Below are 25255 nucleotides of genomic sequence, written 5' to 3' on the forward strand. Positions count from 1 at the left end.
TTAGAAGCAGGGAAGAGGCTTCATTGCTCCCTGTATTATAAGCAAACATTTGGATGATTGGGTCTTAAAAAGGCTGGTGTCAACAGATTCAAGTTCAGCATGAAATGTTTTTTGTAGTAAAAACAACCTATGTCAGAAGGGACTAATTATTGTTAATAAGGAGTTAAAAAATACGAACTGCTCCTTTAAATTTGAAGTTTATAAGTAAAGACAACCAGAAGAACCATATGTCAGGGTCCAAGAAGTGCTCTAAAGAATGTCAGGCTTATTTTATTCTACAGTGTGTCTGGTGAGTGTCTGTTTCCTTGGAAAAGTAATATAAGCAAAAATAGAAGCATAGGCAGTGAGAAATAGAGGGAAAAAATATCACTGAATTTGGAATCACAATACCTGGGTTCAAGTTCTGGATCTGCAGATGACCTGGAAGGACCAGCTGTTGTGACCTTGGGCAAGTCCACTTGTCTGAATGAAATAATAGCTCTCAGGTTTTCTGTGGGGATCGACTAGTTTGCCAAATGATTGTGTAGCTTCTTAAGTGCTGTATCCAGCTAAGTTATTTTGCTTTATTTTTAATATCTTACTGTGTTTTATTTCATATCTTACTTATTGTATTATAAAGAAATTAATTATAAATCACTGGCAAAAATGGTGGTATCAGCTAGAAGGCAGTAAAGGTACACAATTTTGAATCTCTCCTACCCCATCCCTAAGACTCCTATGCAAATTCTGTTGATTGTACCAGGCAAAGGAAGTACCCTGTCTTTTCCTACTCTGGGTTTCCAGGCCTTAGGAGTCTGGACATGGTGGTGATGATGATGGGATTAATGAGAAATACAAACCAGTTATGATTAGTGTCCATATTTTGTCAGTCATTTTGCTTCTCAAAACAGTCTTGTGAGATAAGTTTTGTTCTTATTTTCCTCATAAGTAAAGTCAGGCTTAGAGAGTTTGAGTATTTGTCCTGGGCCTCAACAACTATGTGATGGCAGAGTCTGGGGGACTTTGAGGCTCATATTCTTTCTGTGCTAGCAGCTCTCTAACTTTGACAAGCATCAGATTCAACTGTAGGGCTTATTAATACCCAGATGGCTGGCTTCTCTTCCAGAATTTCTGACTTTGTACGTTTGAGGTGAGGCCTTAGAATTTCTCAGTGATACTGCCAGCATAGGGAGTACATTGAGAAGCATTCCTCTATACCATGCTGTTCTTGTTCCATAAAGAACTCAAGCTGTTTTCGTTACATGCTTTGCCTTTGTTCTGGTTCAGAATGCCCAGGAAAACCTAGCTTCTCTTGGATTTTAGAATCCTTTGGAGGAGGGGAGAAGAATTTCAGAAAGATTCTATATTGATCTAGGTCCCGTATAAAGGCTGAGGGAGTGCCGTTGGACCCTCTAACAGGTATCTCCATGATCTTCCAAAATTATTGGCACTTGCATCAAAGTATGGTGTCTCTTTTTCCTTCGCTTGAGTCTGGTTTGGTCTCAAAGTCTTCTGATTTGTAGCAGGAGTCTTCATAACCCTGTCCATTCACCAATCCTGGATCTATTGCTTCATTGATATATGCAGCAAATATTAAGGCTGCATACATTTGAACCCTCTGTGTGCCAGGTACCTGGTTGGAGCTGGGGGTAGAATGATGTGTAAAAGCAGATATGGTTCCTGCCACTGGGAACATTTATTTTAGTAAGAGAACAGATATCAGGTAAATCAGATCAAGGGGTGCCTGGATAGCTTAGTTAAGAGTGTGTCTCTTGATTTGAGCTCTGGTCAAGATCTCAGGATTGAGAGATCTAGCCCCACATGGGGCTCTGCACTCATCGGGGAGTCTGCTGGAAATTCTGTCTCCCTCTACACCTCCCCCTACTAGTGCTCTCTCTTTCTCAAATAAATACATAAATCTTTCAAAAAAGAAAAATCAGATCAGTAAGCTTCAATGGTGTAAATTGCAACAAAGGAGAGGTATGTGGTGTAATGAAAGCATATAAATCAAAGGGAGATTTGAGCCAGTCTATGGAGAGGAGGGATGGTCAGAGGAAGCTTGCTTATGGAAATAATGGTTGAGTCAAAATCTGAAGGAAGAAAGTAGGTCCAGAAGCTAGAGCGGGGAGTGGGGAAGAACATTCCAGGCAGAGAAATGGCATGTGCAGAGGCTGTGAGAAGGAGCATGGCATAGTCAAATAGCAAAGGACTCTAAACTGGATATCCTGAGTCCAAGATTTATGTGTGTATTAAAGGATTATTCTCAAAAAAGGAAAATTCATGACTTTCCTAGTGATGTAAAATGAACACGTATTAAAGATGATACTCACCTCATGATGAGAGAACCAGCCAGATCTTCATAACAAGTCTAAAGAGAATCGAAAGAACACGTTTATAGATCAGGAATACTGCAAATGGAGGCAAAAGTGGTTTCTGGGGTGGGGGTAGGGTCAATTAAAGCTACCATGGATGGAACAGCATTTGCGTGTTTGTAGACAAGAATTCTCTTGCATTATTATCCATTATCTTTAATTTACTGAGTTGTGAAATAGCTCTCAGAATCAGAACGTGAAAACCTGATAACTGGGAGGAGGTGCCCTTTATGATCTAGACAATGCATAGATATCCATTAAAGAACAATATCTTTTCCTACAGGTATTTTAATCATGAATATATATTTATGGTTTAGAGCTAGTTCAATTTGATCTCAAGAGGCCAATGGCTTAATTGTTGTACACTCCCCAAAAAGTATGGGTAGAATTTACTGCCAGACCATTTATACTCCACCTTGAATATGACCCACCACAATGAGGAGATTGTCCAGCTGGTTATTCCTTGTTAAATTTCTTTAAACACAAGCCTAACAGATGTCCTGTGCACAGTTTCTTCCTTCTCATGGCAGAAAGCAAGAAAAAAAAAATCTTTGAGAGTGGCAATCAGAAAGAGACAGTAGAATTTGACCTTCATTCAGGAGCCCCTCTGAGAACAAAGGGAGACACCTTCCCAGTGAGCCTGAAAACCAAACAAGTTTTGCCAAGTTGAGGTCTGGCACAGCCTCCAGAGGGTTTGCAACAAAGAAAAAATTCCTTCAGTTGTGGCAGGTGTACTCTTCACTAGGAGAGGGATAATCATTTGGTCAATTGACAGGATGACTGGTGCTAGTGAATTGAAATTGATGATTTACTCTGTTGAAATATTAAACCAGCATTGGCAGGTACTACAATTCCTTAATTGGCAGCCACACTCAGAAGCCATGTGTTAAAAACTTCCTTGTTGTTTGAGAGAATGAAAGAATCACTCTCCCTTTAACCTTGTAAACTGGGTGTGTGCAGAACAGGGTCTGTTGTTTTCTATAGCAATGCCGTTGTGTACCAGGAGACAGAATTAGAACAGCACCTTTTAATTCAATTTGTAGCAGGTCAGAGTTCAAAACAGCAGTTTTATAAATGTTTGATAAAAAATGTCACTGGTTTTGATCGAGTTGTGTTGTTAACCTCTAGCTAGAGAGGTCTTTTTTTTTTTTTCTTTTGAATTAGTGTTAATATGTCTGACTTTTCAGTGATGCATGCTGTCTCTAGTTTTGTTTCTTTTAGAAACAAAATCAGTGGATAATCCATTTCATTGGCTGGTTCAGCACAAAGATTTTATTATTTTTTTATTTTTTATTTTTATTTATTATTTATTTATTTATTATAGTCACAGACAGAGAGAGAGAGAGGCAGAGACACAGGCAGAGAGAGAAGCAGGCTCCATGCACCAGGTGCCCGATGTGGGATTCAATCCCGGGTCTCCAGGATTGTGCCCTGGGCCAAAGGCAGGCGCCAAACCGCTGCGCCACCCAGGGATCCCAGCACAAAGATTTTAAATAAAAAATGGTAAGATAAGTTATCTACCAGAGATAGCGCTGCTGATTATATATATATATATATATTTTTTTTTTCCCCCAAATGTAGTTAGAGATATTAAAACTGCCTCTTAAAAATAGCAATTTGTTTCCTTCTGCTGTAATCATGGGTGAAAATGCTGTGAAATGTGTATCTTTTTTTTTTTTTTTGAATTATGGGTGATTTAGTTAAAAGAAAAAAGTAAAAATGTCCTCAACCCAGGAAAGCATTCTTACTGTTTGCTAAGTCAGACCTCTAAGAGTAAACAGCTCAAAAAGCCTTCCATAATATTTATGAACAATTTCTCAATTTTATACACAGATATTTCTGTTATACTCTGCAAAGGAGATAATCCTGGCTGAACAAAAGAGAAGAGCCTTTTTTAAGATTGAATAGACTGGACAATTCAGTAGCAAAGTGCACGATTACCAATCTTTCAAGCAAAGCTTTTATGTAAGGCAACTTTATAACTTCATCCATTCCAAAGAGAAAAGCATTAAAGACCATAGGGAAAATAAAAGGCAAAAGAGGAATGGAGAAAAGTGTCCTATCCTTTACATCTCTATAGCCACTTGTTTCATGGCTACACACACTGAGTTAACCCAATTTAAAGCCACAATGTAACTTTTAAAAAGGGGTTTCACTGTTCCTCATGGCAGTCATTCTGCACAAATAATGAGCAGACATGACTGCCATTAACTTTCTTTCCTGGATTGTTTTAGAATAATACTCATCTCTTCCAGTGTACATTCCTGTGTTTTACTGCATAGGAAAAGGTAATAAGAGTCATCAATAATAACCATGTTAACATACTGCAGGGACTGTCAAGTAATAGCAATTGCTAAAAAATCAAATCAGACAAAAAAGGTTTTTTCTAATTTCCTGTGGCTCACAGAATAATTGAAGTTAAGATTTCCAAAGTCCGATCTTTACAAAGAAACAAATACTGTTCTTTTTTTCCTGTGAGTAGATGAATCCATGGGCATGATTCCTGCCTGATGGTGGATCGTGGCATGTTTCTCAAAGCTTGATTTTGCAGCCATCTGCCCCAGAATCACATGAGGCACTTGGAAACATTCAGATTCCTGGGCTCTATCCCGGACCTTAGAAGTCTGAACCTCAGGACTGGGATGTGGTGGGGTGGGGGTAGGGGCAGGAACATGCAGTTTTCTCCAGTTATCCAGGTGAGTCATTAGCACATTTAACGTCTAAATAGTGCTTATAGGGATGAAAAGCCTGGTGATTGGAGTAAACTGTTGAATGTGATTTGGGAAGAAAATATGCAGCACTGATGGCAGATGGTGTGTATTCTTCATCTTATTCCTTCCCTCATTTCCTGATGTCAGAAACTCAAGACACAGTCATTTTAACTGGCACCAGAGTTCTTGGGAACTTCTCCTCACAAAGGTGGGCATGTGCCCACAGGCATCTCATTTTGCACTTAATTTCAGGGAGTTGATGAATCCACTGAAAGCCATCCATGCTCCTTACATCTCAGGAACTCTTTATCTGATAGGATTATTTTAACGGGGGGGGGGGGGGGGGGGGGGAAGGGAAAATACCAAGCGAGTAAGGAAGAAACATGGCAGATACACCTAGACCACACTTCCGGTGGCCTATATAATACCCTGAATAAAAGGTGCCCATCTGGGGATGTGGATGGAGTTGAAAGGCTGTTCAAGCCTAGGGTGAGACTTTGTCTCTGAAGGAAGGGGAGCTTTTTCATAATTTGCCTTTGTATAGTTCTCATCAAACACGAGCCTAACATATCCCACCCGTTTTCAACAATGAGGCAGGCTAATTTCCTTAGTGTTTCTCTCAACAGATCAAACATTTTGTGAAGACATTAGTCCTACATATCTCCAATAGCATCACCTCAGATTGCATCGGGAGAGACACAATTATTTTTGCAATATTAGTAAGAGAAAGTGCAACTGGGGGCTGGACCAAAGCCAGAGAGAAATCAGATATTTATTAAAATGACCCCGTTTTTTTCCCTCTCTGTAGTGATAATAGTATTGGGCAATTACACTTAGGTCTAAAAAACTACCAGCAATACTGAATCAATGTGCAAATCATGAGACTTTTCCCAGCTTACTTCTTTGTTTTGTTTTGTTTAAGTAGGCTCCACACTGGATGTGAAATGCAGCATGGGGTATGGAGCCCAATGTGGGGCTTGAACTCACAACCCTTAGATCAAGACCTGAGCTGAGATCAAGAGTCGGATGCTTAACCGACAGGGCCACCCAGGCGCTCCCCAGCCTACTTCTTTTAAGCCATCTACTCCTCAGAACTGCTTAGAAGGGTCATCTAATGGACTGCTAGAGTTTAATTGTATGTTGTTTTATGATGTCTGGCAATGTGATTCCCCTCTCTGACATAGTTTATAGAGCTTTTTAAAAATAAGGGTCATTTGCGTGTTCTCATTTGCTAAAAGGCTTTCGTTCCTTCAGTTCTGTTAGACCCTACCGCCATAGTGAACTTAGACCTGGTGTTGCTATTTTGTAAAAATGTCCTTAAAATCAACTGTCATGGGGCAGCCTCAGTGGCGCAGCGGTTTAGCGCCGCCTGCAGCCCAGGGAGTGATCCTGGAGACCCTGGATCGAGTCCCACGTCAGGCTCTCTGCATGGAGCCTGCTTCTCCCTCCGCCTGTGTCTCTGCCTCTCTCTCTATCTCTGTGTCTCTATGAATAAATAAATTAAATCTTAAAAAAAAATCAACTGTCATGGAATATATGGACATTTCTAAAGCAGTAAATGTTATGGAAAATGTAGAAGGAGTGAACATCTGGGGGCCATGTGAAGTGTTCCAGCCTTCATGTCCTGGATGATATCATATTTGTGACATAGAGAAGCAAGTACAGCGTTTATGAAAGAGCAAAAGATGAAATGCATGTGTGAATGTCCCACTATACATTTAATTAGACATTTCCATGTAACATACAGTTTCCTGAAAAGACTGGTGTTCTTCTGGCTGCCGATGGTTTTATTTGGTTACCAATTATGGAAATTAGCTGTGTTTTAGGAAGCCCTCTGAAAGATGTGCATAGATAATGAATCCTGTGACTTGCTTGGCACATTGATAGTTTCATTGATGAGAGGTTGCATAAAGTTAATAGTTGATTCTGCTTTGTGGTGACATTTACATTTAATAAAAAGTCATGTTTATTGTGGCTGTTGTATAAATGCAACTGATGTTTACTGTGCCGTGGCTAAAAATGCTATGTGGAGAATGTACACCTGAGAAGGAAATGTAGGTGACAGTACTTACTGTTATTTTTTGTTTGAAAACAGCTTGGACCTCAGGTCACAGAGATAGATTAATTATATAGTCCTCAGTTCATGGCACAACGTCATCCTTGACTCAGGCATTAACCCCATTCTGATTTACTTATTTCACAACATAACAAATAGTCATAAACCTAAAAAGGAAACAGCACCAATAATTCACGTCCAAATGTGTGCCTTTTTTATTGCATCTCTGCCTCCTAAGAGGTAACTCCTAACCTCATGATCATCATTCCTTGTTCTTTTTTTTTTTTTTTTTTCTAATTTTAAGTTTTACGTATACTTCCATCAATGGCTGTTTGGTTTGTTTCTTTTCCTTTTCCTTTCCTCCTGCTATGAATGGTGCCACTATGAAAGTTTTTATACACATTTCCTAGTATATGTGAGAGAAAGTAAAACATAGCCTTGCTGGCAACAGGAACATAAACAATACTCAGAATAAGACTTAAACAGAGTCATTCTGTGACCCCATAAGGGACTAAACAAAATGACTCCTTCTCTTCTGACCATCAGTGCCTTGCTCTGAGTGGTCCCTGCTTCTAGAACAACTCCAGTGTCCTTTGATCCCACAACCCCCCAGAAGAAGGCTCTGATAATTCCCCTTTTTGGGAGTTGCCCCCAAGGTTCCTCCTTTAAAACAAAAAAAAAGATTTTATTATTTGAGAGAGAGAGAGAGAGAGAGAGAGAGAGAGAGTGCAAGTGGGGGGAGGAGCAGCGGTAGAGGCAGAGGAAGGGGGAAAAAAAATCTCAAGTTGACCCCATGCTCAGCACAGAGCCCCACACGGGGCTTGATCTCATAACCCCGAGATCATGACCTGAGCTGAAACCAGGAGTCCAAGGCTTAAATGACGGAGCTCACCCAGGTGCCCCTCTAAGAGTCCTCCTTTGCTATAGGAAGTTGTAACACAAATTGAACTATCAGTGTGTTCCCGTTGGCCTTTTGTTGTTCCTGATGAGATAGGGTACAGGATTACTCAAACTTAACAATTTTTAAAAATCTTGCTAATTTCCATCCTAGTGTATTCTATCGCATTTTATTTTCATCCATTATGAAAAAAGTCTACTTGATCTGTTTCAGCACACAAGTTAAATGCACACAATTGTCTGTATATGTATTAGATGTGTCCCTTCTTTAATAGTTGGGCAGCTCCCTTCTTTCCTTTAAAGGAAGTTATATGTTTATTCTATCAGTTGTCGTGGTGTTTTAATAGTGGAAGGTGCTTAGCATAATCTATTCTGTATTTTAGCCTGTGATACATTCATCTTTTAAAAAATTCAGCTGAAGAGTCATATCCATGTGGGTTTTTTACTTTTAGATGCCCTTCTGCTTTTAAGAGTGACCCAGAGCAGTGGTTCTCAAACTTTAGTGGACATCTAAAAATCATCCCAAGAGTCTTCATTTGAATGAGAAAGTCTAAAGGATTCTGAGGTGGAAAAGAGAGTCCTACAATGTGTTGCAAATAGGTGTATTAGTCACCATTACCTAGATGGGAGCAGATTTGTGCCTCCTCACCTAAAAGATAAAACATTGGTATGATCTTGCTAAGTATAAAATGATGATAATGAAGTAGATATTAACCTGAACTGGGACATGGTAAGTATTACACAGTAAGCTTGTGATATTCAGTGAATGAATTCGTAAAATGCAGAGGAAATCATAGAAACTGTACCTCTTATACTGTACTTGGAGGGAAGGTATTGTATTCCCTTGGATTTTTAAAATTCTGTCTGTACTCATTGCTAAGGATACATGGCAAGCCAAACAGGGTTCCTGACTAATAGAAGCTTAGGTACTTGGGTGGTACTTAGATTGACCATGAGTAAATAGTCTCAATATTACTTTTTTTAAAGAGATTTATTTATTTGAGAGAGTGAGCGAGCAGGGGGAGGGGCAGAGGGAGAGAGAATCCTCAAGAAGACTTCTGCTGAGTGCAGAACTGGATGTGGGGTTTGATCTCATGAGATCGTGACTTATGCCCAAATTGAGAGCTGGCCGCTTAACTGACTGAGCCACCCAGGCACCCCTAATCTCAACATTATTTAGGGACAGTTTTGATAAATGCTATGAAGGAGAAGTTCAGTGTGCTATGAAAGCGGGACAGGGTTCTCTCCCAGTTTGGTATCTCTCCAGGGTCAGTGCTGTTTCTGTGAAGAAGGGAGGGTTAAGTTGGTTGGTAGGCAAAGGGTCAGGGTCCCAAGATCACCCCCAGGTTCAGTGATTTGCTGAACAGGACTAAGTCACAGGACTTAGTATATAGTCATACTCATGGCTATGATTTATTAGAGCAGAAAGATAAGCAAACTCAGTAAAGGGAAAAGCATATGCAGTGAAGTCCAGAGGATACTAGGAACAAGGTTCTGAGTGTCTACTCTCAGTGGAGTTACTCAGGGATTCTCCTAATTGTGACAATACATGGGCCATGTTGTCTAATGGGGAAGCTCACTAGAGCTTCGGTGCCCAAGGTTTTTATTAGGGGCTGGTCATGTAAGTGGCTCGCCTAATATGTACCAACACTAAAGCCTCCCAAAAGGAAAGCAGGTGTTTGGGATAAACTGTATTGTTTGTACAAACAGGTTAGGCATAATGAACCATCTTTCTCAGTTCTGAGGGTCATAAGAACCCTCCTGAAATCCAAGTTTCCAGATACCAGTCAAGAGTCAACTTTGCATCCGGACTTTCTAAGGATAGCAGCCTCAGGCCTAGTGTGTTCTTTCTACACAGCATAACGCTTGAAGAAATTAGGGGTGAAATGACATGACATCAAATATGGGAAAATCTTGATCCTTGTTGGCCCTGGGTGGATGGAAACTTGGAAATTCATTATACTTATCTTTCATTGCATTTGGGAATTTTCATTAAAAAAGGTAAAGAAAGGGGTGCCGACCTGGTTCAGTAGGTTAAGTGGTTTAGCGTTTGCCTTGGCTCAGGCCATGATCCTGGGATCCTGAGATTGATTCCCATGTAGGGCTCCCTGCTCAACAGGAAGCCTGCTTCTCTCTCTCTCTCTACCCCTCTCCCTGCTTGTGCTCACTGGCTCTCTCTCTCTCTCTCTCTCTCTCTCTGTCAAATAATCAAATAAAAAAATCTGAAAAAAAAAAAAAAAGGTAAAAAAAAATCCTCACCAAACCTAGACCAAGAACCAAACCACAGAAACAAAAAGAAGAAAAAGAAGTGTTGACGAGGCATAAAGGGAGTTACATTTTGCTTGGTTCAGTTCAGTTTGGTTCATTTTAATTAAAAAAGCAAGTAATTGAGTACCTACTTCAGTTTAATTTGGTCAATTCAAGAAATCTTTTATATTAAGCCTGTTATTTGCCAGGCAGGGCCTTTACTCCATCCTGTGAATGGTACACATATCAGCAAAACACCTTGTCTTTGTGTCCGTGGGCTCATCTCTGAAATGGGTGTGTTTATGAGATCCCTCCCTCACTTGGATGTTGCAAAGAATTGTTGGAAGGTGAGAGAAACCAGCTGCTGCCAGTTTCATCAGCAGCCATCAGTGCTATGATAAATGCAGTTTGCTACCTTAGGGAGGTGTGCACTTGATTCTCTCATTGGCTTAGAAGAATATTCAATGAGGCAGAACCTTCCTGAGGGGAGCAGACATGATGACAGGGATTTTGCCCTGGAGAATTGCCTTTGGCAGTGGCTTGGCAGAGGAAGAGGGCCTGTCCCTGTCGGGTCTTCCCTTTGAGATCTGGAGTGGAAGGCGAGATGATGGGCGCTAGCTTTTATTTAAAAGAGAATAGATAAGCTATTGAATTGGAGCACACCAAAGGTGGCTTTATTTGAAAATGCTTTCAAAAGCTGTTTTGACAAGACAGGGGAGGAGGCAGTGGTATCATTAAATAAGCTGGCAACTTTTGTAACCAGCTTTTTTGGTTTTCCACCTCAAGGGAGAGTCAATAAACTTTGATTCCCAACATTAATGTAATTATTTTGATTTTTCTGGCTCATTCTAGGGAAGGCTGCAGAGCTGCAATATCAGATGGCCGAAAGCAATTCAGAAATCCTGTGTCCCCAAGGACACCCGTTGCCGTTCAGAAGTAGCAGGAGAGGGGGTGGAATAAATCATTTCCTCTGATCTTGTTAGTGTTGAGAATATTACGGAGAAGCAAATGCATTGCAGCGCTAATACCAGAAGGCTACTGCTGGCAGAGGGGAAAAAAATAACAAAATTTCCCTGCTTTTTTAAAGGTTTGCTTTAAATATGATTTCCTCCTTATATATTTTTAAGATTGTTGTATGAGGAGTTTCCTCCTCCCTTCTGATTCTGAAGGTTCTTCCTTCTCTTTTGTCATGGTGTCTGTCATCCAAGGATTTTCCCTGGTACTGCTCCTGGCAGCTGTAGTCTACTCCGTAACGGCAATTGTTACTCTGGTAATATGTTGGGTTCATTTGGTGTAAATGGTCCTATCATTCTGGGAGGTTTCCTTGGGCCCAGTGAGAAATGGCTTCGTGAATAATCAGATGTGCTTGGCTAGACTGACCCGTGGGAGTACAGGGACCACCCCCCCAGAAAATGTGCCCTATTTAATTTTTTAAATGTCAGCTGATTTGGGGTTTTTTAAATGATAAGCAGTCACAAAAGGAATAGAGTAATTGAAATTTCCTAATGATGGGAGCAGAGTCAAAGGATATATATATGTATATAATTTTTTTAAAAAATTTTATTTATTCATGAGAGACAGGAGAGAGAGAGAGAGCCAGAGAGAGAGAGAGGCAGAGACACAGGCAGAGGGAGAAGCAGGCTCCATGTAGGGAGCCTGATTTGGGACTCCATCCCAGGACTCCAGAATCATGCCCCGGGCTGAAGGCAGGTGCTAAACCACTGAGCCACCCAGGCATCCCATATTTTTTTGAGAACTTAAACTTCGATCAGAGGAGACGTATATAGTTGTAAATGTTTCTTCCTCTTGTTTTCTAAGCAATGAATTTAAAAGATGATATTACTATGTATTTTCAATTAGCAATAATTGTGCCTCAGATAAACCTCATTGGCTATGATACTGGCACTGTGCAAAGATATGATGATATGTATGTATTTACATAACTTTTTTTTTTAACTTCAAGGATTTGTTAACAATAATTTAAGGCTGGGCTCCTCTTACTGTAAATTGTAAACAAACCTTGAGGCCTAGGCCAGGGGCACTGGCTGTAAATCATCATTGTCATAATAATAGCCACAACTAGGCCTTGACTTTCAGAGTGCTGTGAACATTGTTTCCTGGAAGCAAATTTTAACTTACAAGTTTTAGGTATCTGATATTAGAGGGCCAGCAGGCCAGGAAAACATTCCTTTCTCAAGTATATCTTTACATGAGAAGGGATTTCTGCTTTTTATTTCTCCAGTGATCTTCTGAATTTTAGATTCCATATGCATCACTGAAATTATCTGTCATATCAAAGCCACAAAGCCAAGGAGTGAAGTCAGTTTGTTTAGAATTTTGAGGACTGGAGAACTTAGCAATTTCAACTTTTTCCAACTGGTTGACCATTATCATCAGTCATATGATTAGTCTCCACACCCTATTTTCTACCCTCTAAAAATTATACTTCCTCCATTCTAAGAAGCATAGATTTTCCATAGTTTATTGTGTCTTGAATAATGACATCTTAAAATTGATATGTTCCTTTAGTATTATATTTCTTCATGTTCTCTGAAAAGCCAGTGGCATATTTCAATTTACGACATTTTAGATTCCAGGATATATATCTCAAATTCCCCTCATCTCTGTTACTGTCACCTGACTTTAGGCCACCACTGTCTCTTATTTAGACCATTGGAACAGCTGTCTAACTGGCCTACCTATTTCCGATCCTATATTGATGCCATACTGATCTTATGAAAGCACAGATACAATCTTGTCATTCTTCTGTTTAAAATCCTTTAATGGCCTTCTGTTGCTTCTAAGATAGAGTCCTGAAACATTACAGCAGTTTACAGAACTTTGCCTGACCTGGCACTTACTTCCTTCATCCATCTCATCTCAGAGCTTCTCCTCCACTGCCAACCTCCATGCTATGACTCAGAGCATCCCCAAATTCAGTTATTCAATAGGAGCCATATATTTACCATATTCTTGTTCTCCCTGTACTAATACATATATATTGGAAACTTAGGTGAAAATCATTTTTTTAAGATTTTTTTTTTTTTTTTGAGAGAGAGAGAGAAAAGAGGGAGAAAGAGTGGGGGGAGGGATGGGGAGACGGAGAAAGAGAATCTTCAGCAGACTCCGTGTTGAGCGGGGAGCCCCATGTGGTACTCAGTCCTACAGGATCCTGAGATCATGACCTGAGTGAAAATCAAGAGTCAGATGCTAACCTACTGAGCCACTCAGGTACCCCTACCTGTACTGATACTTACTAAAAGAGAAAAGTTTACTTATTTTTTTCTTAAATTTATTTTAAAAGGAAACTTTGTCTCATGACACTATGTGGAAACTAGTATTCTTCTAATACACATCTTAAAACACTTGAGCTTATTAAAATGGAAAAGTTAGCCCTTTACTCAACAAAACTCTGTGCCTTAATTGGTTCACTCACCACCTTTTAGCAGCAGATTTCTCTGAGCTCAAGTAAAAAACTGTCTATTCTTTCAGTGTTTTTTACAAGAGGAGGATTCTGGTTTTGAGAGTTTGGCCTCTCTTCCTATCTTGCCCGATCCCTTCTCTACTTAGCTAATTCTTCCTTATCTTCTGAGTTTTAGCTTAAGCAACTACCACTCAACTATTTAATCTCATCAGATGAGTGCCTTCCTTTTATAAAAAAAAACAGTTTATGTTCTCTTTATATCATAGAATGAAATACATTTGATAATATTGCCTATACCCACTCCCCACATACTTTTAAAAATTGGTATAATGCTTTAACTAGTAAGGTAAAGGAAAGAGAAAAGGGAAGTGAGTTACAATAAACAAAATATTTTGGTGTAAATGGCAAAGCACAGCTCCACTTGAAGACAGTGAATCAGTTGATTGCTTTATCTACTTGATCTGAATAAAATTGGATCTAAGAGAAGATTTAGAAGCTATTCTGTGGAAGAAGTGCAGAAATGGAAGAAGAGAGGTATGGGAACACTAGAATAAAAACTAGTTTTGGGAGAAAGAATGACATGTGATGAGAAAAAGAGGGAAATAAATGTAGTTGAAGTAGGGCTCACATGCTGAGATTAATTACACAGCTTTGAGGTAGAGACCATAAGCAAGTCTGGCCTTCCTGGAAATTAGTTGGACTTATTTGTACGGCAAGTTGCAAAATAATTCTGTTATGATGAGAGACCAAGGAGTATCGAAGAATCACAAGAATACCTCTAATATTGAAATCCTTCCTCAGCTTGTGGCATATATTTGGTCTCTAGTTCTTAAAAAGCCTGTCAGTAGGCAACAGGGAATAGGAAATGGATTGGAAAAAGAAACAGTAATATAAAAAGTCATAAAGAAGTTGTGTGGGAGACCTCTAGGGACAGTTTCAGTGTAAGACGGAGAAACAAGAGGCAAATCCAAAGTAAGTAAATAATTTTAATCAGTAATTTTTACAATACAGATTTTTTTTATCACCGTGCTGCAGAATTTTTAAAAGGTATATATTATGCCAATAAAATGAAATATTTAAAGATGCTCTCAATGAATACATTTTGGAATATCCCCAGGTGTCATGGGTCATGGCCAACTTAATACTATTTGCTGCTTAGCCTATTTTTCTCTTACATATTTGCATGGGACAGATACCAATGCAGACTAATGCCATTGTGTTTTATATTGGTAGACTGAGTCTCATAAGCCCTGCTGCTGTCAATGTTGTGATTTTTCTGAAATAGTGAACAATTGGTAAAGGGCTGAACAAAAAAGTACAGTCTTCCTTTGGTATGCATGTCAGTTTCATGCCTGAAAAATTCAATGAAAATTAAAAACGTGCAAAAAATATATAAAGCAGATAACCATAAATTGTTTTTCTTCTACCTGTGTGAATGTCTGGTGGGACATGTGAAAGTCATGAGGCACAGGAAACCATTTTTCATTGTGTGGGCCTATCCTGTACATCTAGCATCCCTGGAGACCTTCAGAGAGTCACACTCCCCATTGGTGAGATAGCCCCTCACAATTCCAAAAAAAATCACCTTAGAGGACGATATCCACCCCAATGAGAACTACCAATGTAAAAGCTTTCAGAGAGCTCTGCATTTTACCTCTTTACAGCACACTTCTAATAATTTGATCCTTGCCTCTTGTTCTCTGGCAAATTGAAGGTCCCATAAGTCCAGAGATGGTTGAACCATTTACCATTGTATTCCCTATGTCTGGGGCAATGGCAAACACACCAAAGACTTTCACAAATCATTTACTGAATGCACAAAAAGACCTTAGCTTCTTAGGTTCCATTTAGTTACCTTTTTCAGTCCATTGGAGAGGGTTGGAGGTGACACCTCACTAGATAAAGAGTACCCACTTGGCTAGGACTGGAGTCTTAGTTTACTTGGGAGAGTCTCAGTTTATATCAGTTGCCTCTGCATCTTGTCTAGGTTAGCATTTATCCTGAATATGCAGATAGCGGGGGTTCAGATCATCACCCCAAAATATGTCACTTTGGCATATTGATTATTTTGAATTAAAGATACTTTAATAAATTGCCAGTGCAAGGGGGATACTCTGACCCTCTTTAGTCCTGAAAGTAGTAGATCATCTCTGCTATAAAAGGTATCTGTTCTGTACAACATGGGTACAGGGATCCTTATGATTATCTATAGGGAACTTAGGGCCAAGAAGGCTATATTAACAAACCTTGTTAAGACAGAACCCGTATTTTCCTAGTTACTTCTTCACGATTTACGACCTATAGGCCAAACCCTTTTGTCATATCAATTCTTCACATATTTATTGTTTCTTCATCTAAAAGATAAAAGTTTCCTCTCTGGTAACTTCTTTGGGTCTTTATTCTCTTGTAAAGGCTCTCATAAACATGTAAAAAGTCACTGAAGTTTATATTTTATTGAAGTTTTATTTTCTCTTGTCAATCTATCTTAGACACCCAAAGAAGGTGGAGGAAGAAAGGAGGATTTTTCCTCCCCTACGACACACACACACACACACACACACACACACACACACGCAAACACACAAAAACACACGTCCATATTTTAAATAAAAATAATTTTATTTTTGGAAACTATTTTGGAATAGGACTATTTTTTAAATGTCTTCCACTATAATAAAATCCAACTTGTAAATGGGCAAGTAAATATTTTAAAATTTAAGTAATATTGGGGTGCCTGGGTGGCTCATTTGGTTAGGCCTCTGACTCTTGGTTTTGACTCAGGTCGTGATCTCAGGGTTGTGAGATTGAACCTCATATGGGCTCTATGACCAGCGCAGAGTTTGCTTGGTATTCTTTCTCTCCTTCTCCCTCTGTGTCTCGCCCTGCTTGCAATCTCTCTGTCTCTAAAATAAATAAATAAATAAGTAAATAAATAAATATCATAAAATCTTTTTACAAAATTAAATAATATTTATTTTTAGCACCCCTTTTAGTCTCAGTTTTTCAGTCTGGAGGATAATTTATAGCCATCCTATCTGTGATTCTTAGCAACATGATGACAAGATTGTATTTGTCATCATCCCTAGAGAAAACCCTTCTTTTCCCTAGCATAGGCTAGATACCATGGACATGTCATCTATGACTCCACATCCACTGGTCCCATTTCAGTGGTTTCTCAGTTCCCTAACTTTTTTCCCTGAATGGTGATGACCTTTCAGCTCTGACATATTGGCCTCTTGATTATTTGATAGGTTTACTTTTAACTTTATAATTATACTTCTTTCTCCATTATTCTTTCAGCTAGAGAGAAGTTTTAATTGTTAAAACTAAAAATTGAAATCATGTTCCTATGGCAAATTTCATCCCTTTGGAAATCTTTCCATTGGAAGCAACGAAGTTTCAGGAGGAGGAGCAATAAGTATTTTTCTAGGGTCCCAGCAAGGTTTATAATTCTTTTATCTTGGTTTGAACTCTGCATCTGGGAGCATAAAATTGTTACAAATTTATGCTTTGAGTTTTGTACGTTCCCTTTCTCTTAGATTGAAACTGTGAAGTTCTGATTTTTAAGTATTTTCTTTTAGTTTAAAATACAATGGCCATAAAAAAATACTAGATCTCACTTTAAAATTAAAAATTTTATGTCATATATTTCTTTTGTAAGATTTAATCTGAGAGAAAATAGTATATATGCCTACAAAAAAGACTTGCACAAGGATGTTCATAGCAGCTTATCATAATAGCCCAAGATGTGAGAAAATCCAATGTCTCTCAGTGGGTGAACAAGTAAACAATTGTGGTGTGTAGTCATACAATGGGTTACTACTCAGCAATAAAGGGTAACAACTGATATATACAACAGTATGAGTGCATCTCAAAAACATTATGTTGACAAAAGAAGCCACAAACTTCAGAAGAGTCTACACTGTGTGATTCTACTTATATAAAACTCAGGAACCAGACTTAATGAATCAATGGTGATAGAAGATAGAAACATGGAAGGATAGAAAGCTATTGCCTGGAAAAGATCACAAGGGAACTTTCTGGAAATAAATTTATATCTTGTTTTTGGTGGAGGATCCTTGAGCTTATACATATGAAGATGTCAAGGAGCTGTAGACTTAAGATTTGCATATTCTATTGTATGTAAATCATTCCTCTAACCGAGAAGAAAAATACATATAAAGTTGCTTTTTCATTAAAAAGCGATGTGTGTTTGTTTAGAAAAGTGAATAAAAGTCCAAAGACATTAAATTATTCATAGTCTCATCACATAAATAATTTGGTTAATTTTTTCCTGTCTTTTGACCAGGCATTGATTTCCCCCACACACTGCCCCTTTTCTTCCCTCTATCCCTCTTTTCCCCTCTTTCTCTCTTTTTGACATATTTAATGCTTGAATTTAACTGGACTTCCAAATTTGGGAATAATTCTTTCTGAGAGAAAAGGATTTCCAGAGGGCACTTTTTGTTCATTTATGAAGTCACATCCATGACAGATAGCCTTCACATTAAAAAAAAAAAGTTTCATAAATATACTAAGTGATAAGAGCAAAGGTAGCTAGAAAGAACCTGGGATTTTCTATTTTATTAATTTTACTTTATTATTTTATTTTGTTTATTATTATTTTAAATATTTTATTTATTCAGGAGAGACATAGGAAGAGACATAGGCAGAGGGGGACGCAGGCTCTCTGTGGGGAGCCTGATGCAGAACCCGATTCTGGGACCCCGGGATCATGCCTTGAGCTGAAGGCAAATGCTCAACCACTGAGTCACCCAGCTGCCCTGAACCTGAGATTTTTTAATTTTTTCTTTTCTAAAGGGAAAAAAAGCACTGGCTCTTCTGTAAATGAATAATAAATTTCCCTGATTCTCCGTATCTTTTTGTTTATGTTTTTCTGTTCACTGATCTTATATTGTACTTGTAAGCAGGGTTGCTGCCATAGATGAATCATTCTAAACTCATGGATGTAAATAATATTTTATATGTTTTTATATATTTAAAGTTCTTCAAATTTTAATCAATTTTTTCTAGTCTTCAGAGAATAGCCATGAAGGACTCGGTGTTACGAAATTTGGGGGTATTGTGCAGCCTTACAATTCATCACACACTGTTCTTAAAATTCATATTTCAGCATATTAAAATTGGATCCCAAGATCCTTTGTGGAAGAGCCTTGGCACCCTGACTCACCTTATATTGAGCCAACATGACAGAAAAATACATCATTTTTCTCTACCGTGAAAGGAAACAAGTGTGAAAATAATGGGAAAGATGTGCAGTTTAAAACAAAGCAACATAATTTGCACTGTGAGTTGCTTAATGTATTATATAGTTATTATCTCACTTAAGCTCCCCAGGTAATATAATTGCTAATATTAAAAAATCTGTTTTGTTTTGTCACCTCAACAGAACATTTTGCCTTGAGACTTAATTAATGCATTTCTCTCTTAAGCATGTGTTTTAGACACAATGGGTGTACCCTTAAATAACCTTCAGGAACACTACACATTTATGCACTGTTTTGAGAGGCAGAAAACAACCATAAAAAGAACTTGGCACTCTATATTCTCTCTGTAACCAGAAGAGAAGAGTTTTGTTATTATTTGTTATTAATTATTTGTTATTTTATTTGTTATTTTATTATTTGTTATTTGTTTGTTATTAATAATTAATTATTATTTGTTATTAATTATTTTGTTGTTATTTGTTATTTTCTTTATTAGAGGCAGCTGTCAGTATGGATTTTTTCCCCCTGGATGAAAACAAAAGGTGTTACAGAGGAATGTACATAAAGATAGCACCCATGAGGCATTAGGATAAATAAAAGTAGGCAATATTAATGATGCTCATTAGCAGATGTCACTGTTGGGGATGAAGTAAATTCTATGCCAAAGTGTTTCATATATTACACTTTTCAAAACTGTCAACTTTTTGACTTTGATGTATGTTCACGTGAATGGTTTTATTAATAAGTTCCTACAACCCTTTCTTTGCATATGCCCTGAAGAATTCTGTGGAATCGCTGGCAGCAATATCACAAAGACATTTTTGCCAAATGATTGGTGCTTTACTTGGAAATGTGAAGGCTCAGATCATTACATTCCCACTTACTCGTGGTGCAAATATTTGTCTAAGAATTAGTTAAAAAATACTGTATGACCAAATTGATTTTATAGTTTAAAGCAATCTTCCACAGGCTGTTGCCTGTATAACTAATAGAATTACGTATGCATAAAACTGCTTTTACTGTAGAAGCCAAAATGCAGAATAATAGCTTGTCAAACTGTCATTTGCAAGTGAGATCATAGATTTTATAGTCCAAATTAGGTTGTGTTCTTTTCCTTTTTGTCAGGTCATATTCTAATAACCATATTGTGCACTAAACCCTGTGATTATCCCAACACTTGACAGATGGTAGGCTGTTAATTTGTATGTAAGAGACAGTGATTGCCAGCACCCTAGCAGTATTCAACAAAATATGAAATGTCAAAATCCACTTTTGGTTACGTTTTGCTTGACTTCATTTTAGCAAAGTAATGCTAGGCAGAAGAGTTTTAGTAGCTTAGCATGTTTACTTTTACTATACCGAATGGTTTTACTAACTTCTAGAAATAGAAAGAATTAAGGAAGAAGTAATTTTTCTTGTTGATGTTGTTCTTTCCACTTTCCTATGGAGAGTGTAGTGGTCATTAGGCTAAGGGGTTAATTGAAGGGGCTGCCATGAGAGCTGGGAGCAGACAAAATTTAATTGCTCAATATTGAAGATAATTGTTGCATAAGAGTAGCATACACTAATGTTTGGAAGTATAGTGGGGGTCAAAATAATTTAAAAGTTTAAGTTAAAAGTGCATTGGCAAATCCACTAAAAAACTATTAGAACTAATAAACGAGTTCAGCAATGTGGCAAGATATAAGATCAATATACAAAAATCAATTTTATTTCTGTACACTGGCAATGAAAAATCTCCAAATGATACTATGAAAACAATCCCACTTATAACAGTAGCAAAAAAAAAAATGCATAGAAATAAACATGACACAGGAAGTAAGGAAGTACAAGACTGATATACTAAAAACTGTAAAATATTGTTGAAAGGGATTAAAGAATGAATAAATGGAAATATATCCTATATGTATGGATCAGAAAACTTTGTTCCAAATAATCCACAGCCTCAACATAATCCTTTTCAAGTCCCAGGTGTTTTTTTTTCTTTGGAAGTGAACAAACTGATCCTAAAATTCCTATAGAACTGCAAGGGACCCAGAATACCCAAAACAATCTTGAAAAAGAAGAAGAAAGTTGTAGGACTCTCATTACCTGACTTCAGAACTTACTAGAAAACTGTAGTAATCAAGTTTATGTGATACTAATGTAAGAATAAATTAACAGAATAGAATTGAGAGTCCAGAAATAAACCCTCATGTTTATGGTAATTTGTTTTTTGACAAGAGTGCCAAGACAGTTCAATGGGGGAAACAGTCTTTTCAACAAGCGTTGACAGGACAACTGGATATACACATGCAAAAAAAATGAATTTAGACTTCTACCTCACAGTTAGTCAAAATGCATCACAGACCTAAATGTAAGAACTAATATTTAAAGCTCCTAGGATAAAATAAGAGTTAATTTTTGTGACCTTAGGTTAGGTTCCTTAGATCTAACACCAAAAGCACAGATAACAAAATACAAAATCAATAATTTGATTTCATTGAAATTAAAACTTTTGTCAGAGGACACCATCAAGCAATTGAAAAAATGGCCCATGGATGAAAGAAAATCATATATTTGACAAGAGACTTTGTATACATGCGTAAAAACTTACAGCTCCAGAATAGAAAGACAAATAGTCCAATTGAAAAATGGGCGAAGGACCTGATGAAACAATTTTCTGAAGAAGGTATACAAATGGTTAATAAGCACGTGAAAACATCCCCAACAATTTTCATCATTGAGGAAAGCAAATCAAATCAAAACCATAATTAAATACCACTTTTAGGGCAGCCTGGGTGGCTCAGCAGTTTAGCACTGCCTTCAGTCCAGGGTGTGATCCTGGGGACCCAGGATCGAGTCCCATGCTGGGCTCCCTGCATGAGCCCGCTTCTCCCTCTACCTGTGTCTCTGTGCCTCTCTCTCTCTCTCTCTCTCTCATGAATAAATAAAATCTTAAAAAAAATAAGATAAAAATATAAATACCACTTTTATGTGCACCAAAACAGCTAGCATAAAATTAACAATGGCAAATTTTGGTGAGGATATGGAGAAATTAGAACTTTCATGTGTTGTTGGTAGGATTGTAAAGTGATATGGCCACTTTGGAAAACTGTTTATCATTCCCAAAAGGTTAAACATAGAATTATAAAATGACCCAGCAATTCCACACCTAGGTCATTTGCAATCCTTGTTATACCCAAGAGAACTGAAAACCTATATCTACACAAAACCTTATACATTAATGTTCATACAACATTATTCATAATAGCCAAAAAAAAAAAAAAGTAGAAAGAATCCAAATGTCCAATTACAATGAAAGGAAACAAATGTGGTATATCCATACAGTGGAATGTTATTCAATCTTAAAAAAGAATTAAGTATTGATACATGCTACAACATGAATTTACCTTGAAAATATGCTAAGTGAGAAAAGCCAGTCACAAAAGCCGCATGCTATATGATTCCATTGATATGAAATGGGAACCTACTCTATGGATTTGTCTATTCTGGACATTTCACTTTAATAGATGTAGTTAATATTTTGCCTTTTTGCGTGTGCTATGCCTCAAATATCAATTCTTCCTTCTCTTTCTTTCTTTCTTTCCTTTCCTTTCTTTCCTCTTCTTTTTAAAAATATTTTATTTACTTATTCATGAGAGACACAGAGAGACAGAGAGGGAGAGGCAGAGACACAGGCAGAGGAAGAAGTAGGCTCCCCACAAAGAGCAGGATGTGGAACACCATCCTGGATCCTGGGATCGCACCCTGAGCCAAAGGCATATGCTCAACCGCTGAGCCACCCAGGCATCCTGAATATGGTTTTTAAAGGCCAATAGCCTGATTGTATTATTTTTAAACAATTTCTTATTTTTTAACAGCCTAATTTTAAATGTTAACAATTACTCCAGTATATTTGGATCACTCTTTTTGATATGGCATGTTTTAAGAAAATCCTAGTGAAAACAAGGTAATTTATAGAAACTTTGTGGGATAATTTTTCATTTGAAAGAGATTTAAATGTTATAAACATTATTTTTCATTGTCATTTTAAAAAAAGATTTTATTTATTTATTCATGAGAGACATAGAGAGAGGCAGAAACACAGGCAGAGGGAGAAGCAGGCTCCATGCAGGGAGCCCGATGTGGAACTCGATCCCCGGACTCCAGGATCATGCCCTGGGCTGAAGGCAGGCGCTAAACCACTGAACCACCCAGGGATTCCCTCATTGTCATTTTTATAAGAATCATTTTTTTATGGTTGCAGATCTTTTCATATTGTCACCCAATAAGGTATTGAAGCATAATACAAGAATTTCATAGATGGACTGGAAAATCTCTTGCCCGTTCGTTAAAGGAGGACGAAAGGAAGAGGGCCTTGCTGGGTCAGTTGGTAGAGCTTGTAACTCTAGATCTCAGGGTCAAGAGTTTCATGTTGAGCACGGAACCCACTTAAAATAAATAAATTAAAAATAAAAGAGAAGGAAAGGTAATCACAGCTGGTTAGGAAACCCAGGTATCTTTTTCCCACTTCAGTGATTGGAGTCCCATTCAAACACACCAGTTGCCTTGATTTATTTAGCATGCAGTTCTCAGGAGCACATCCATAGTGGGAATTGATGTAAAATCGCATTGTTCTTAGGTATTGGGGGAGGGGGCAGATACAAGATGAAAGTTTAATACTAAAGCTGCTTTTGACTCAGCAGATTAAACTTTTAATATCAGGGAGAAAAAGGAGAGCAGAAGAGAGCAACCTGGTATTTTCTATGCTAAGAGTGAAACTGAAATGGGGAAAAAAAGATATAATCAGAACCCACCACCATTCTATTTCAGCACAGCATGTAATTCTCAGTTTAAAATAAAAAATTTTTAAAGAGAAGGTATTTTAAGATAATATCTACATGAGCCATTTCTGTGAAAAGCTAGTAAAGCTTTCACTCGCCGCCACCCGCCCCCCCACCCCCCCGCCCCTCCCCGAGAAATTGCTTTGCAATTGTGAGGGTGCTGAGTTGCTGGAGGTGGTTTGGTCGTTGCAGATGTGTGAATGAGCTGATCTGCATGAAACCTGAATAGTAAATGAGAGACCCTGGTGGGGCCAGGCTGAACTGTCGTCTCCACAGGGTTGCAGATTTGCACCAGAATGAAGCCCTGGGTAACCAAGCAAGCTATTGCAAGGAGCTGGTTAAAAGCTTAGTAACTTGCTTGAGTGTTTTTGAGAACTGACATTGCCATTACAATCCTGAGAAAGCTGGAGTCCACTGTGGGTCACTCAATTGATGAAACTATAAATGACCTCCATTTTTGACAGAATCGGGAGAACATGAAGCAGAGGACATCAGTCTTTGATTTTCTTTCTATCTTCCTTTTTTTTTGCCAGAAGCTGTAAAAAGGAACTTGAAGCCACATCCAGGCGCGATAGCTTCCTGTGTTCTGTTTCTGAGATACATTCTTCAGGCTTTTGGTGGAATGGCTGGGAGAGGTGTTTGGTATTGACATTCAAATGAAAGAATCAGATATCTCTCCAGGCTACAGAATTTCTTTATCTGACATTGCCACAACAAGCAGATCAGAGGTATTTGTGGTATCCCTCTTGGTTCTTTTATATTCTAACTGCTAAATGAAAGGAGCAACAACTAAAACTTATCTTTGAAAAGGATAAGTCCATTATTGGGGTCTTTGAAGCTTTGACGAGTGAGCACACTGTACTTGGGTAAAGTGCCCTAATAGGTGGAAGGAAGCAAAGACAGCCTTATCAATTTCCCTGTGCAGAAGCAGAACTATTGTCGTCTTTATTAAAAATATGCCTCTGAGCAGGTGGTCCTGTTCTGAATACCTCCAAGAATCTGGGAGTTTCACGTGGCCCTTACTAAAACAGCTTAGGCCGTCTTGAGAGATGTGAACGGAGATCAAATTGCTATGCTGGGAGTGCTCAGTGTGGTGGACAGATTTATTCTCAGATTTTTAAAACTTGAAACTTTGGCAATTATATTAATAAAGATAAGTAAGCTGGTTGACATCAACACATGCATTCTGTTTGTTCTTTGTACATCCGTGTACCTCCCAGAGAGGGCTGTGACCCAGATTCCATAAGCATTCAAGACTTTCATTAGATTAGAATGACATATACTTATCATTAGAGCGTACTAATTAAAGCAGAAAGTGACATTTCAAAGTAATGATGTTCCCTAGTGTCTCAATGTAAAATACTCCCTAGTCTATTTTTAATGACCTAGTATGCTATGTATTTTTAAAATATTATTTTGTTATGAACTTATGTTTTCATTATTGTCAATGGTGGTGATGGCTAACAAGGTAGGGCATTCTTCTAGATGAATAAGGAAGAAGACATTGAAACCTAC

At 38.0% G+C, this 25255-nt stretch overlaps 1 protein-coding gene, 2 long non-coding RNA genes and 1 pseudogene across 4 annotated transcripts in view; 2 read left to right on the forward strand and 2 right to left on the reverse strand.

The window, feature by feature from the left end:
• FHIT (fragile histidine triad diadenosine triphosphatase) overlaps positions 1 to 25255 on the forward strand; it is a 1445250-nt gene that overhangs the window by 63870 nt on the left and 1356125 nt on the right. The window lies entirely within an intron of this gene.
• LOC102151998 overlaps positions 1 to 25255 on the reverse strand; it is a 41117-nt gene that overhangs the window by 15705 nt on the left and 157 nt on the right. For both annotated transcript variants that reach the window (XR_005374838.1, XR_005374837.1), the window contains exon 2: positions 2310 to 2347. This is a non-coding gene — a long non-coding RNA (uncharacterized LOC102151998). The remainder of the gene's footprint in view (positions 1 to 2309; positions 2348 to 25255) is intronic.
• On the forward strand, positions 1101 to 25209 carry LOC119877316. The gene is made up of 3 exons (XR_005374843.1): positions 1101 to 1398; positions 18821 to 18994; positions 24274 to 25209. It is a non-coding gene; the product is annotated as an uncharacterized LOC119877316 (long non-coding RNA).
• On the reverse strand, positions 12037 to 12179 carry LOC119864811 (annotated as a pseudogene).

The sequence above is a fragment of the Canis lupus genome, chromosome 20, assembly GCF_011100685.1.
Source record: "Canis lupus familiaris isolate Mischka breed German Shepherd chromosome 20, alternate assembly UU_Cfam_GSD_1.0, whole genome shotgun sequence".
Classification (NCBI taxonomy): domain Eukaryota; kingdom Metazoa; phylum Chordata; class Mammalia; order Carnivora; family Canidae; genus Canis; species Canis lupus.